We start from the raw sequence: 12996 nt of genomic DNA, 5'->3' as shown, positions 1-12996 counted from the left end.
AGTTTCTGAATGATGCAGAATACTCTTACCAAGTCAAGAGATCATGGTTTTAATCCATCACCGTTTTTTAGCTCACTGCACCATCCCAGCTCAGAACCTGGCTATATGCAAATTAGTCTGTTCCTGTCCCAGTGCATGATGGGAACAGGGCAAACCAAACTACCAAGCCAATTCTTATACTGGGAAGGAAACAAGCTTCCGGGGACCGGTTTCTGGCATCACAGCCTTCTTCGGCCCGGCTTGCTTGAATCCTGATGGTGCAATGAGCAAGGGACTCACGTCTGAGTATACCCTCCCACACATAGTGTGGACAAAACTGACTTTGGAAAAGGGTGGTGGTGATGGACAGAGTTTCTGAATGATGCAGAATACTCTTACCAAGTCAAGAGATCATGGTTTTAATCCATCACCGTTTTTTAGCTCACTGCACCATCCCAGCTCAGAACCTGGCTATATGCAAATTAGTCTGTTCCTGTCCCAGTGCATGATGGGAACAGGGCAAACCAAACTACCAAGCCAATTCTTATACTGGGAAGGAAACAAGCTTCCGGGGACCGGTTTCTGGCATCACAGCCTTCTTCGGCCCGGCTTGCTTGAATCCTGATGGTGCAATGAGCAAGGGACTCACGTCTGAGTATACCCTCCCACACATAGTGTGAATAAAACTGACTTTGGAAAAGGGGGGTGGTGATGGATAGAGTTTCTGAATGATGCAGAATACTCTTACCAAGTCAAGAGATCATGGTTTTAATCCATCACCGTTTTTTAGCTCACTGCACCATCCCAGCTCAGAACCTGGCTATATGCAAATTAGTCTGTTCCTGTCCCAGTGCATGATGGGAACAGGGCAAACCAAACCACCAAGCCAATTCTTATACTGGGAAGGAAACAAGCTTCCGGGGACCGGTTTCTGGCATCACAGCCTTCTTCGGCCCGGCTTGCTTGAATCCTGATGGTGCAATGAGCAAGGGACTCACGTCTGAATATACCCTCCCACACATATTGTGGATAAAACTGACTTTGGAAAAGGGGGGTGGTGAACATCATTATGCAATGCACATTAGGGTAAGCATAACACTCTCATACTTTTGTAGGGATATCTGACACCACGAGCTAAACTATAACCTGCATCTACACTGCACTTCCATGCCACACCTTCACTACCTACATCGTACATGAAACCTACATCCCAATGTTTGCTGTTCTTCACTCCTGCATCACAAAATACATCAATTACAACTAGCTAGCATATACTTCCTTCCCCATCACATGCAGCCTAGAGTTCAATTAGCACTCTTTAAATCCGGAGTCTCAAACCTTTACTGAGCTACTGTCCAATATCGGAATTTGATAAATGCACACAGAGGCCAAATAACTTAAACACTGCCCCTAGAGTACCCTTAAGTTCTTCATTCCAGATACAGGGAGCATAAAGTATTAATAGAACAGGAGCTGTAACGCAAAGGTTTACAATTGGGGTTACTGAGGATCAGTGTTGTCCCTTTGCTCTTGAAACATCTAAAGAGAGAGAAAGAGAGACGAGCAAAAGAGAGGAAGATAAATAAAACAAAAAGAAAGAATGACAGAATAAAGAAAGAAATCAGGAAAGAAAAACAGAAAGAAAGGAAGAAAGAAAGAAAGAAAGAAAGAAAGAAAGAAAGAAAGAAAGAGGTAGAGAAATATAGGAAAATAAATAACAAAATAAAGGAAAAAAAACAACGAGGACAAAATACCCAGAGAAAAGAGTCAAATGCAAGAAATGAAGGAAGAAAGCAATTAAGAAGACATGAAAGACGAAGAAACAAACTACGAAAGGAATGAATGAAAAGACAGGGAGAAAGAAGGCATGGTAAAAAAGAAGTAGGCGAAAGAATGAAGAGCACAAAAGAGAAAGAATAGAGGAAGAAGGTGAGAGAAAGAAAAAGACAACGAGAAAACATTGGAAGGAAAGAAAGAAAAAAAATTAAGAGAAAGAAAGTAGAAGAAAAAAGAAGGGAGTCGATCAGGTCAGAGGTGGAATTAAGAAAAGATCCTTGTGGATGAAGAAAGGAGAAAAAGAAAGAAAACAAACAAAAAGTAATAACACCAAAAGGAGAAATACAGAAAAAAATAACAGAGGAGGGAAGATGAAGGCAGAGAAAACAGATAAGACTGAACAAAAGAAGTGAGAGAAGGAAACAATCAGAGAAAACAGCAGAGAAAGAAAGACATTGAGAAAGATCGAGATAGGACAAAAGAAAAGAAGGAGAGAAGGAGGGAAATTAAGTAAGAGTAGAAGAAAGAATAATAAACGAAGAAAAGAGAAAAGCAGAAATTGGAGAAAAAAGAAAAAATGAAAGAACAAAGGAAAGAATTACTGAGAGACACAAGATTGAAAAAGAGAAGACAGAAATAGTAAGAAAAAAACAAAGAACCGGAAAATGGAGGAAAAATTAAAAAAAGAGGTTGAAATGTGAAGAAAGAAAGAAAATTATCAAGAAGAATATTAATCCAATAAGAAAAAAAGAAAGAGAACTGAAAAAGAATGCACAACAACGGAGGGAAGGAAAGAGATAGTGTAAACAAATAGGGGGAAGCGAGAAAGAGGGAAAAATAAAGAAAGAGGACAGCAAGAAAGAGAGAATAAAATACATTGAGAAATGAACGAGAGACATAAAAGCAAGGAAAACAGAAAGACATGTAAAAAGAGGCTAGAAAGAAGTAGAAAAAGAAGAAATTATTTTTAGAAAAGGGTAGTCTGCATCCTCAAGCACTGTCAGCGTTTGAGTAAATCAAAGGAACGGGAACTGTGTTTTAAATAGCTGTGTTATCAGGTGGGCACCTGTATATTCTCAAGCTTGTTGACAGGCAATTATCATATGCGAGCTACTCAATGGCAGTCTGCGAGCTACTAGTAACATGTGATTGATTAGTTGGAGACCATTGCTTTTAATCCACCAATAGGAAACACGCCACTGCTTACTCTTTAAGTCTCTTACTTCTGAACCTACATTCCCCCTCCTTCGGTGCCCTACATTAACATCTGAACCAGACATCCTATAATTTATACCTACATACTGACCAACAACTCCTGCACCACCACTGTCACTATCAATACCCGCCAAATCATAAGTCTCACAAACTTTAATCTATACAGCTAATCTCAAACATAAACACAACATCCCACACCGATACCCATACAAAATGCAACAATAAAACTGGTCTGCTTCATTTCTGATTCTATTGCAAAATAATGGTATACTTGGTTGTGATTTTTGTAACTATTAAATACATTTTTTGCATATTGTGTTCAGAGGATTTGAATTATGAATACATCTAACACACCTTATACATTAGAAAAACATTAATCTGGTCAAACGGAAAAAAGTCATAAAATCTCAAATGTTATCCACTCTATTTTTTCTGCACATTGACAGTAAAAGAAAGAGAGGTTTATTTCACAACTAACGGCAAAAGAAAACTGTAAATACATAGATTAATTAAAAAGTAAATGAGCATTCCTCAAAGTAAATATTTCTCTGTAACAATATGATGCTTAATATATATCTAGGAGAGAAACTGTTGGATTTCAACGCAGGTCTATGATTGTTTCACCTCTTTATATATTTTGCAGAGCCTTTAATAAGACTATAACAAACATTAAGCCCCTGATTTAGAGGTTGGCGTACAGGTTATACCGTTGCAAATATGACGGAGTACCCTGCCCTCCAAGCTTTTGTCTACCTGCCTTATTTACAGGTGGGTTGACTACAACTTTTAAATCAGTGGATTTCTTGATGGCTCAGTCGACCAAAGCCTAGAATGATTTTCTTTTGTCCATCACTGCAAAAAAACTTGCCTGTGAGGGTCAGGAAAAAACAATAATGATCTCCACACCTTGGGAGAAAACTCCCAGAGTGTGGAGGTCATGAATCTTTTGGTTTTCAGAAACTGCCGCTTCAGGGGTTTCTGAAAAAAGTTAAATAGTTGGTGAACGGCTGTCAAACCGAGGATGGCCATCCACCAAACCTTTTGTACCTTGATGGAAACCGCTGTGACAGTGGTTCCTTTCTTTTTTTTTTTTTTTTTTTTAAACTGTTTTTTATTGAAGTTGTGCACAGAGCATACAATCACAAATCACAGTCCCACCAATTCGTATCCCATATGGTTATGACACTTCTAATACCCAAACGCTACCTTCCCGATCCTAACAATCCCACCACCCTCTCTACCCCCACCCCCCCCTTGTCAGTGTGCCTCCGCGTTCCTGGGTCAACTTGGCAATTCCAACCATGTACCAGTAGACGATACTCCTCTTCTGCTCATGTGCCTGGTGAAGTCCGGGAGAATTACCCATTGCAACAGAAACCCTCCACTCCTGGACAAAGTTCCAGACACCTACGCGATCAATACCTATCATGCATCTGGGCTCCCCCTCTAACCCTCCCCTCCCGCTGCGTCGGCCCTCACCTCCCCCTGCCCCGCATCCCCCTCCCGATTCGCCATCCCTCCAGTCGCTTCACTATCATCTCCCTCCAAGAGTGATTGCAAATCTGTTACTAGCGCGTTCCACGCCCTGGCAGTATCTAGCGCCTTATCGTTAGCCATACGCCTAGCTAGCTGCAGCCGGAGAGATCCTTCGCAAGCAGCCCATTGCGCAAAGCACCTCCGCCACCTTTGGATGTTAGGGCCCCCTCTTGCTTTCCAATGTAGAGTAAGTTCCCTCTTGGCCATAATGAACCCCAAGTCATAAAACTTACTAGTGATTTTAGTGGCAGGAGTATGGGGAAACCAAAGTAGCAAGCAAGCACCTGCGTCTACATCCACCTGGCGACCCGTAACTGTGTTCAGGCAAGCGAAAACCTCAGGCCAATAGGTGCCAAGTCCCGGGCACGCCCAGAACATATGCGCAAAGTGAGCGTCCTCCGCGGCGCAGCGCGGACATAACGACTGCGTACCGCCGAAGATCCGACGAATTGTGGCAGGTGTCCAGTACGCCCTATGAAGTGTGTAATATTGAACCATCTGGAATCGAACGTTACGGGTGCCTTTCCAGGCCCTGCGTACAAGCTGAGGCCAGGTTGTCTCCGGTATTTGTCGACCAAGGTCGACCTCCCAGCACTCCCGCAGCCTATCCAGGGGGGGAGGATCAGCCAGCGCCAGCCTCCGGTACAGACATGTAACGGCCTTATATGTGCCAGCCGCCATACTGGCAGCCGAGCGATGTGGGGGGTTCCACCAATCCCATCTTCCAGCGCTTCCGGATCCCCGCTACTAAAGCCGCGTGTAACAAAAAGTCGTCCCGCGGCAGACCGAAGGCCTCCTGCAGATCGCCGAACGACATCAAGGTGCCGTCCCGGTATAGATCCCCCAACATGTGAACACCGAGGTCCTCCCAGCCGGCGAGCGCCGACCAATCTCCGCCATGCGGGAGGGCAGTACACATGCCCAAAGGAATCTCCGGCGCATACGGGACGCGACATCCCACCCGCCGGTGGCTACGCAGCCAGCACCTTCGTAGGGTGCGCTCCTCAAGAGTCAGCCGCTCCAAGCGAAGCTCCTGTTGGAGCACAATAAAGGATAAGACATGGCGCTGTACAATCCGCCCCTGCGGTCCATCTGGTCCTCTAAACTCCCGCGCCACCGCCTGCGTGAGCCATTGTAGCTGGGCAGCCAAGTAATACCATTCGAAGTCTGGCACTGCCAGGCCACCCTCCTCCCGGGATCGAAGCAAAGTGTTCAAAGCTATGCGTCGCCTACCAGTGCCCCATATAAAGCCTATCACCTCAGACCTCAAAGTTCGGAAAAAAGAGGGCGGAATCCACACCGGCAACGTGCAGAAAAAATATAGGAGGCGCGGCAGGACCACCATTTTCAACAACGCAATTCGCCCCGCCACTGACAGAGGGAGGACGCGCCAAAACCGCATGCTACCTCTAATGCCCCTCATGGCCTTACCCACATTCCCCTCATAAAGGAGCGAATGGGTGTGGTATACGTGCACTCCAAGATACTGCAGGCAGTCCGGTTCCCATCGCAGGCCGTCCAGCACCACCGGTGGGGCACAACGGGAATTCAAGGGGAAGAGGCAAGTCTTAGACCAATTAACCCGGAGGCCCGACAAGGTCCCAAATTCCTGGAGCAAGGCTCGTGCTCCCGTCAACGACGCGTCGACATCGGCCAGGTATAACAAAAGGTCGTCAGCGTACAAGGAGATATGATGTAAGTCACCGCCCGACGGCACCCCCTCAAAGTACCTTCCCTGCCGAGCCCGCGCCGCCAGTGGCTCAATCGCCAAGGCGAACAAGAGCGGGGACAACGAGCAACCCTGTCTGGTGCCCCGTCCCACCGAGCAGGCCGCGGATACAGTGCGCCCCGTCCGGACCCTAACAGTAGCCGACTCATACAGCAGCCTCGTCCAACGGACGAAGCCCTCCCCCAACCCTAACCGAAGGAGCACGCAAAACGAATAAGGCCACTCCACACTGTCAAACGCCTTCTCAATGTCCACCGATAGCACGGCCGCCCCCGCAGAGCCCTCCCCTTCAACATCCATGACCCTTATCAGGCGTCGTATGCATGTCGAGGTGTTCCTAGTAGGAATAAAACCCGACTGGTCCGGGTGCACCAAAGAGCACATATGGGCAGTCAGCCGCGTCGCCAGGATCCTGCTGAGCACCTTGTAGTCCACCGTTAGCATTGACAGCGGGCGATAGGCAGTCCTAGCCGTGGGAAGGCCACCCCTTTTCAACAGGGGGACTACAATTGCCTCTCGCGCCGACGCCGGCAACCTACCCTCCTCCCAAGCCTCCCCATAGACCTGGTGCAATCGAGGGGCCAGGAGATCTACATACGCAGCATAAAACTCCACCGGGAGGCCATCCCCACCTGGGGTTTTCTTCTTAGCCATATGCTTAATAGCCGCCCTGATCTCCCCCATCGTAATGGCGGACCCTAACGCGGCTCCCAGCTCCGGATCCAGTCGTTGCAACTGTCTTCAAGAAAGGCATCCAGCATCGCCGGGCAAGTAGTCATCCTGCTCCGATACAGGTCTGCATAATAATCCCGGAATTGAGTGTTTATCTCCTGCTGCGAATGGACCAGGCCCCCTGTCAGGGTGGTCAGCGATAAAATCGGCGTACCCCTGGTATCAGGGGCGGCCAACCACGCCAGGAGCGAGCCGGCCCGATCCCGTTCCGCATGTGCCCGGACCATATATTCCCGGTAGTCATGGCAGCGGAGCCTCTCCACCTGAGCTGCTACCCTCTCGCGAGCCGCCAGCACCGCTTCCCTATTACCGCCCGCCCCGTGTTCATGTCTCTCCGCCTGACGCAGCGCGGTCTCCTCCCGCGCAACATCAGCCAGCAGTGTCCGGCGAACCCCCGACGAGGACGAGAGGCATGCACCGCGCACCACCACCTTGAAGGCGTCCCACTCCATCGCTCGGGAGGACGCTGTGCCCGAGTTCTCAAGAAAATAACTTTCAATGCAGTCCCGCACTTCAGCGTGGAAGACCGGGTCCTCCAACGCTAGCGGATTCAGCCGCCAAGTAGGAACCGGCTGTCGCTGCCTGGTCCAGTGGACTGTGAGCAGACAAGGGTTATGGTCCGAAATGGTCCGCGCGAGGTACTCGCAGTCGCTCGCGAGCTCCTGGGCCCCGCCCGAGCAGAGAAAGGTGTCGAGGCGCACGTGCAAATCATGCGGTGCCGAATAAAACGAATAATCCCTATCCGTAGGGTGGCACGTCCGCCACGCATCCTGGAGTCCCCACCGATCCTGCCAATCCCTCCGAGCCTTGGCCACTCTGCGCACCACCGACTGGGCGAGCGGAGGATGGGAACGATCCATTTCAACATCGGCTACAGAATTAAAATCCCCTCCCATATATATCGTGCCCACCAGCATATCCGACAACCGATTGGATAACACAGAGAAGAACGCAGCCTGATCGAAGTTAGGGGCGTAAACACAGCAGAGCGCAACATCTCGGCCATCCAGCCTCCCCAGCACTGCCACAAACCTCCCCTCCAGATCCACCCTAGTGCTCAATGCCTGAAAGGGGACACCCGCCCGTATCCAAAGTAGCACCCCCCTGGCATGCGCAGAGTACGTGGTATAGAAGAGTTGCCCCCTCCAACGCCGCTGCAGCGCCTGCCCTTCCGCTAATGTTAAATGCGTCTTCTGCAGAAAGGCCACCTGGACCCCCCTCCGGACCAAATACGCATGCACTTTGTATCTTTTCCTCATAGAGTTGAGCCCCCGCACATTCCAGGTGATGCACTTCAAGTCTAACCTAGCCGCCATCATCTAACATATAGTAAAGGCCAATCCCCCACAGTCCCTCCGGCACACTGACAATTCCCAGGAAATCAGAACCCCCAAAACAACCCCCACCAACTACCACCCCACCCACCCCCAGAACAGGCATCAAACAGCTGTCACCCATCCAAACTCTACCCCCGAGTACGGGGGAAACTCTGGGAATACCAGAGACTCACAAGTTATGTGAGATCGAGGGGGTGACTCCTCGCCAGCCGGTCGGTGAGCCCAAACCCGTCACACCAGATGAGGTCGATCCCGAGTAAGAGTAGACCCCCACCGCCCCTCTCCCAGCAGCACCGCCACCCAACAAGAAGGTCAGAAACCAGGCACTACCCACACTGACCAGAATGCAGCCGCGGCCCCCTCCGTTCAAAAAACAAGTCCCAATCCGCCCACCATAAGCCCCCCCACAGGTCCAGCACACCCCCTTACTGTCCAGAACGCAGCTGCCCGCAGTCACTCATCCAGCAGGCCATCAGCTGTTTGCGGGGTGATCGGAGGCAAATCCCTAGTTTCCTTGTCCGAAGCCTCATCCGATCCACCCGGCTCCGCCTCATCCGAACCCAACCTGGAGCCCGAGTCCGCCATCTGAGTCTCGGGCACTGCTCCGGAGATGTCCGACACCGCTTGTAGGGCAGCCCTCCTCTCCTGGTCCGTCTGTGAAGCCGAGGGCGACCTCCTGTTCTGCCCTCTCCTCCTATTACGCCTGCTCCTACGCGGCTGCGGTCGGGTCTCCGCATTCCCAGTCCAATCTCCGGTGCCATCCTTGCCCGCTCGGTACCGCTCCAGCCACTGCCAGGCATCCTCCGGGGAGTCACAGAAGGTCGCCACTCCGTCCACCAGCACTTTCAAGCGAGCCGGGAACAGCAAAGAATACTGCACCCCCTCATCACGGAGAGCTCTTTTTACTGCAATGAAGGAGAAACGGCTGCGTTGGACCTCCTGGGAGTAATCAGGGAATATCGATACAGAGGCATTATCCACCTTGTAGGGGCCAGCCAGCCGGGCCTGCCGTAAGATAATATCCCGGTCCCTGAAGTGGAGCAGCCGAGCAATCACAGGTCGAGGAGGACGTCCCGGGGCAAGGGGACGAGCCGGCACCCTATGAGCTCTTTTCAGGGTGTAGAAGCGTGATAAGCCCTCCGGGACCACCGCAGCTCGTAACCAGGTCTCCAAATACGCGACCATGTCGTCTCCCTCAATATTTTCGGGCAAACCCACCACGCGGATATTGTTGCGCCGGTTGCGCCCTTCCGCATCCGCCGCTCTCCTCTCCAACTGCTGCACCCTACGGGTTAAGTCCTCCAACGTGGCATCTGACGCCTTCTGGGCCGGTTCCAACGTGCCAATTACCAGCTCCGCCGCCTTGACACGATCAGCCAACTTGTGATGGTCCGCTTTCAAAAGGCCAAGGCCTGTGGAGACCTGGGCGATGTCTTGACGCAGTGCCTCTCTTGTGTCCCCTATGGCCTTAAGAATTTGGTCCAGTTGTTGTTGTTGCAGCCCAGTCGCCCGGTCGCCCGTCTGGTGCAGATCCTGAGCGTCGAGAGAATCCTCCGCCTGGTCCGGCGGCGCCGCGCCCGCCCCCTTCCGTGGCTTCCCCATGGAGGCCAGCCGTTGATTGCGCCGACGCCAATCCCAGTAGGGCAGATCTAACGTGTCCAGCAAAGAAGGCCACAGCCGTTACCAACAGGTCCGGCGAGAAGGCGGGGCCACACTCGGTGAAAAAGAGGGAGGGGGGAGGAGGGGGGAGGAAGCCAGCAGGCCTCGCCGGACCGCGGCCCCCGGCACCCCAACAAGGCTATATCAGGCCAGTGTTCCAGTAGAAATCAGCTCGAACCACCAGCAACTCCAGATAGTGCAACAGGCCGCCCTCGGCAGGGCCCAAGGCAAAGGTCCAAAGAGCAGCAGAGAGGGCCCAAATCCCCACCGAGGTCCAGAAGGGGGGGCCAGCAGCGCCGTCAGTACTCCGCGGCTCACACTCCGCGAGTGGCCTCGAGATCACCGGTGCCAAAGTCAACTGTAGACCTAAGCGGGCTCCCCAGCGAGTCTCGGGCCCCCACAAGCACCGCAGGCCCCAGGCTGCCCGATCTACCTCCACCGCTCAGTCAATCCGTGGTTGTGCCAGCACCCCGGGGACCAGGTGGACGTTCGCCCCCGAGGACGTCACAGGAGCCGAGCGCCGGTGATCCGCCGCGCCTCTCACCGCCGATGGTTGCCACCGCTCCCGGGCTCCCCGTCAAACCGCTCCGTGGCAGCAGCGGTCCTGAACTCTCCTGTCCGGCGTCCGGCCCACAGCAGTCCGTCCGCCAGGCGCCCTGTGGGGGATCTCCCGTAGTCGGGGCCGGGGCGCTCTCTAGCTCCGTGGCCCGGGCGCCTGCAGCGGCACTGCCCCTGGCGTCCTCGCAGAAATCGAGGCCGGGGATCAGCCGCGAGACCCAGGCCCAATCATGATGGCCGGCGGTTGGCACCGCAGCGTCCCCCAAAGATCACAGGCGTCCGCGATCGCGGGACCCAGCGCACTCCAGAACAGCGCCGAGGCGTCCCGCGACGGTCAGGAAGCAATCCCGGGTGGCGGCGCCGCCAGGGAGGCCAGTTATCAGGATAAGCGCCGAAACCGACCCGGAGCTCTAGGCTCAGGCGTCCATACTCGGCGGCTTCGTAGCCACGCCTTACAGTGGTTCCTTTCAAAGTACAGAGATGATCGCTGGGCAAGAGGTCAGCTTGAAACATAACAACTCAAATACCATTGGGGTGGCGGACGCAATGTCCTCTGACACCCTGGAGGACACTGCTTTGTCTGTCAAATACAAAATTAGGCCCCAAATTCCATATTTCTTCTGAAATATCTTAACAAAGGTAGCAATATTGAAACACAGAGAATCAGATTCTTCTTTATATTCCACATGTAGGTAAGGGCAAGGGCTGACAACACAAAATAGAGTCAATCTGTATATAACAAACTAATTGATTCAAAGGTAAAGCTCTCTCATAAATCTTGATTTGTATTTTGTAGAATGAGTTGCCTATTTTAGTACCTGATTTGCACACAGAAATGTGTGTGCATGTCTGTACTGGTTTGTGTGTGTAGTTGTTTATGTGTGTGATAAACTGAGAGAAGAGAGAGTAAGAAAGGGGATGAGAGTTCGGGGCTGACTCATTTAAATTCATGGACTAGATTGGCAAAGACCACAGGAGGTAGGTGGTGTTTGTTTTGCAGCAGATTCTGCAAAGGCATGTGCTGGGCCTTTTGTAACAAGCATTGTACTTGCACCCATTTCACCCCCACATTGTGTCAAGATGCATTACACCATTTGCTAGGAGGCTAGAGCCCATACAAATGAGGGAACACTTTTGTCCAGGTGTTTCTGTCAGATTACTAAGCACTGGCAAAGGCAAACTGGATCGCAGAAGATGTCTAAGGGAAGCGGTGCAAAGGTAGCACACCTACAGAGGCACACTTTGGGAGGTGCTACGGAGAGTCTCAGAAACCCAGTCATCCCCATGAAGATGAAGTTGAGTAATATACCCACCTCCAAATGTGTTCCGATATGCTGGAAGTACAAAACAGAACAGCAGCTTGGAAGTGCCACACATCTTTCACTGTTGCACCCTCTATGGCCTCTGAGACTTCAGGACTTCACTAGCAAGGTCATGTTTTTATCAAGATATACAAGGAGACGAAACAACTGTAGACCTATTTCGTAACACACCACATTTTTATTAGCATGTAGTTCATGTATTATACCATTACAGTACTGTTGATTTATTGACATTGTGCTTTATCATGTATTTCCATGTATTTTTATCTAAGACAGTCCATCCTAATTAGAGTGTTTAAAATACATTTGTGTTAGACTTAAAATAGGTAAAATATTTGTAAATATAATCATTCAGTGTTTTTAAAGCCAGTTTACCTTTTGTTCCCCTCAAAAAGATATTGCAGTCTCTAAGGCCAGTATTGTGTTGAAAAGCGGTTAAATATTTCACAAACTCATACCCCTAGTACAGATATTTTATAAGTATAAAACACTAAGGTAATCCAGGTCTAGAGAATAGCCAAATAGAATTAATTATTTCGGATGATATATGCCCCATGCCAATACAGAAAGCGACTAGGTCGAATAGCTCGCACCTCTCAGCCTGTACCAAGCAATACATTTGGTGCACATCCTAAATGGTATCAGTCACTTTTGGATACCTCTGCAGTGCAGAAAGACATTCATTTATAAAAAAAGAAAAGCCTTTTTGATGTGAAATTAAGAAAAGACAAGAATGTCTGATATTTTGATGGACTTATTTATTCATTCATTGGGGGGCACCAATATATTTAAAATTTTATTATGACCCTTTTTTATCCTGTAAACTTTCTTGCTGCTAGGGGTCAAGAAATCTCAGACTACAGCCTTATTTTCAATCTGTTTTGGCAACTGCTGGTTCTACTTGGTCTATTTCAAGGAGTGATTACATTGTTGTTATTTGCTCCGCTTCTATCTTATTGATAATTGAGTCTTAGGGCCTGATTAGGAGTTTGGAGGACAGGTTTACTCCATAACAAACGTGAGGGATATCCCGACCTCCGCATTACAATTCCATTATATCCTATAGTTGGAACATGTAATATGGCGGACGGGATATCCGTCAAGTTTGTGACGGCGTATCCCATCCGCAAAACTCATAATCAAGCCGTTATTG

The sequence above is a fragment of the Lissotriton helveticus genome, chromosome 12 (genome assembly GCF_964261635.1).
Source record: "Lissotriton helveticus chromosome 12, aLisHel1.1, whole genome shotgun sequence".
NCBI lineage: Eukaryota > Metazoa > Chordata > Amphibia > Caudata > Salamandridae > Lissotriton > Lissotriton helveticus.
The sequence above is the reverse complement of the archived record's forward strand: the minus strand, read 5'-3'. Positions refer to the sequence as shown.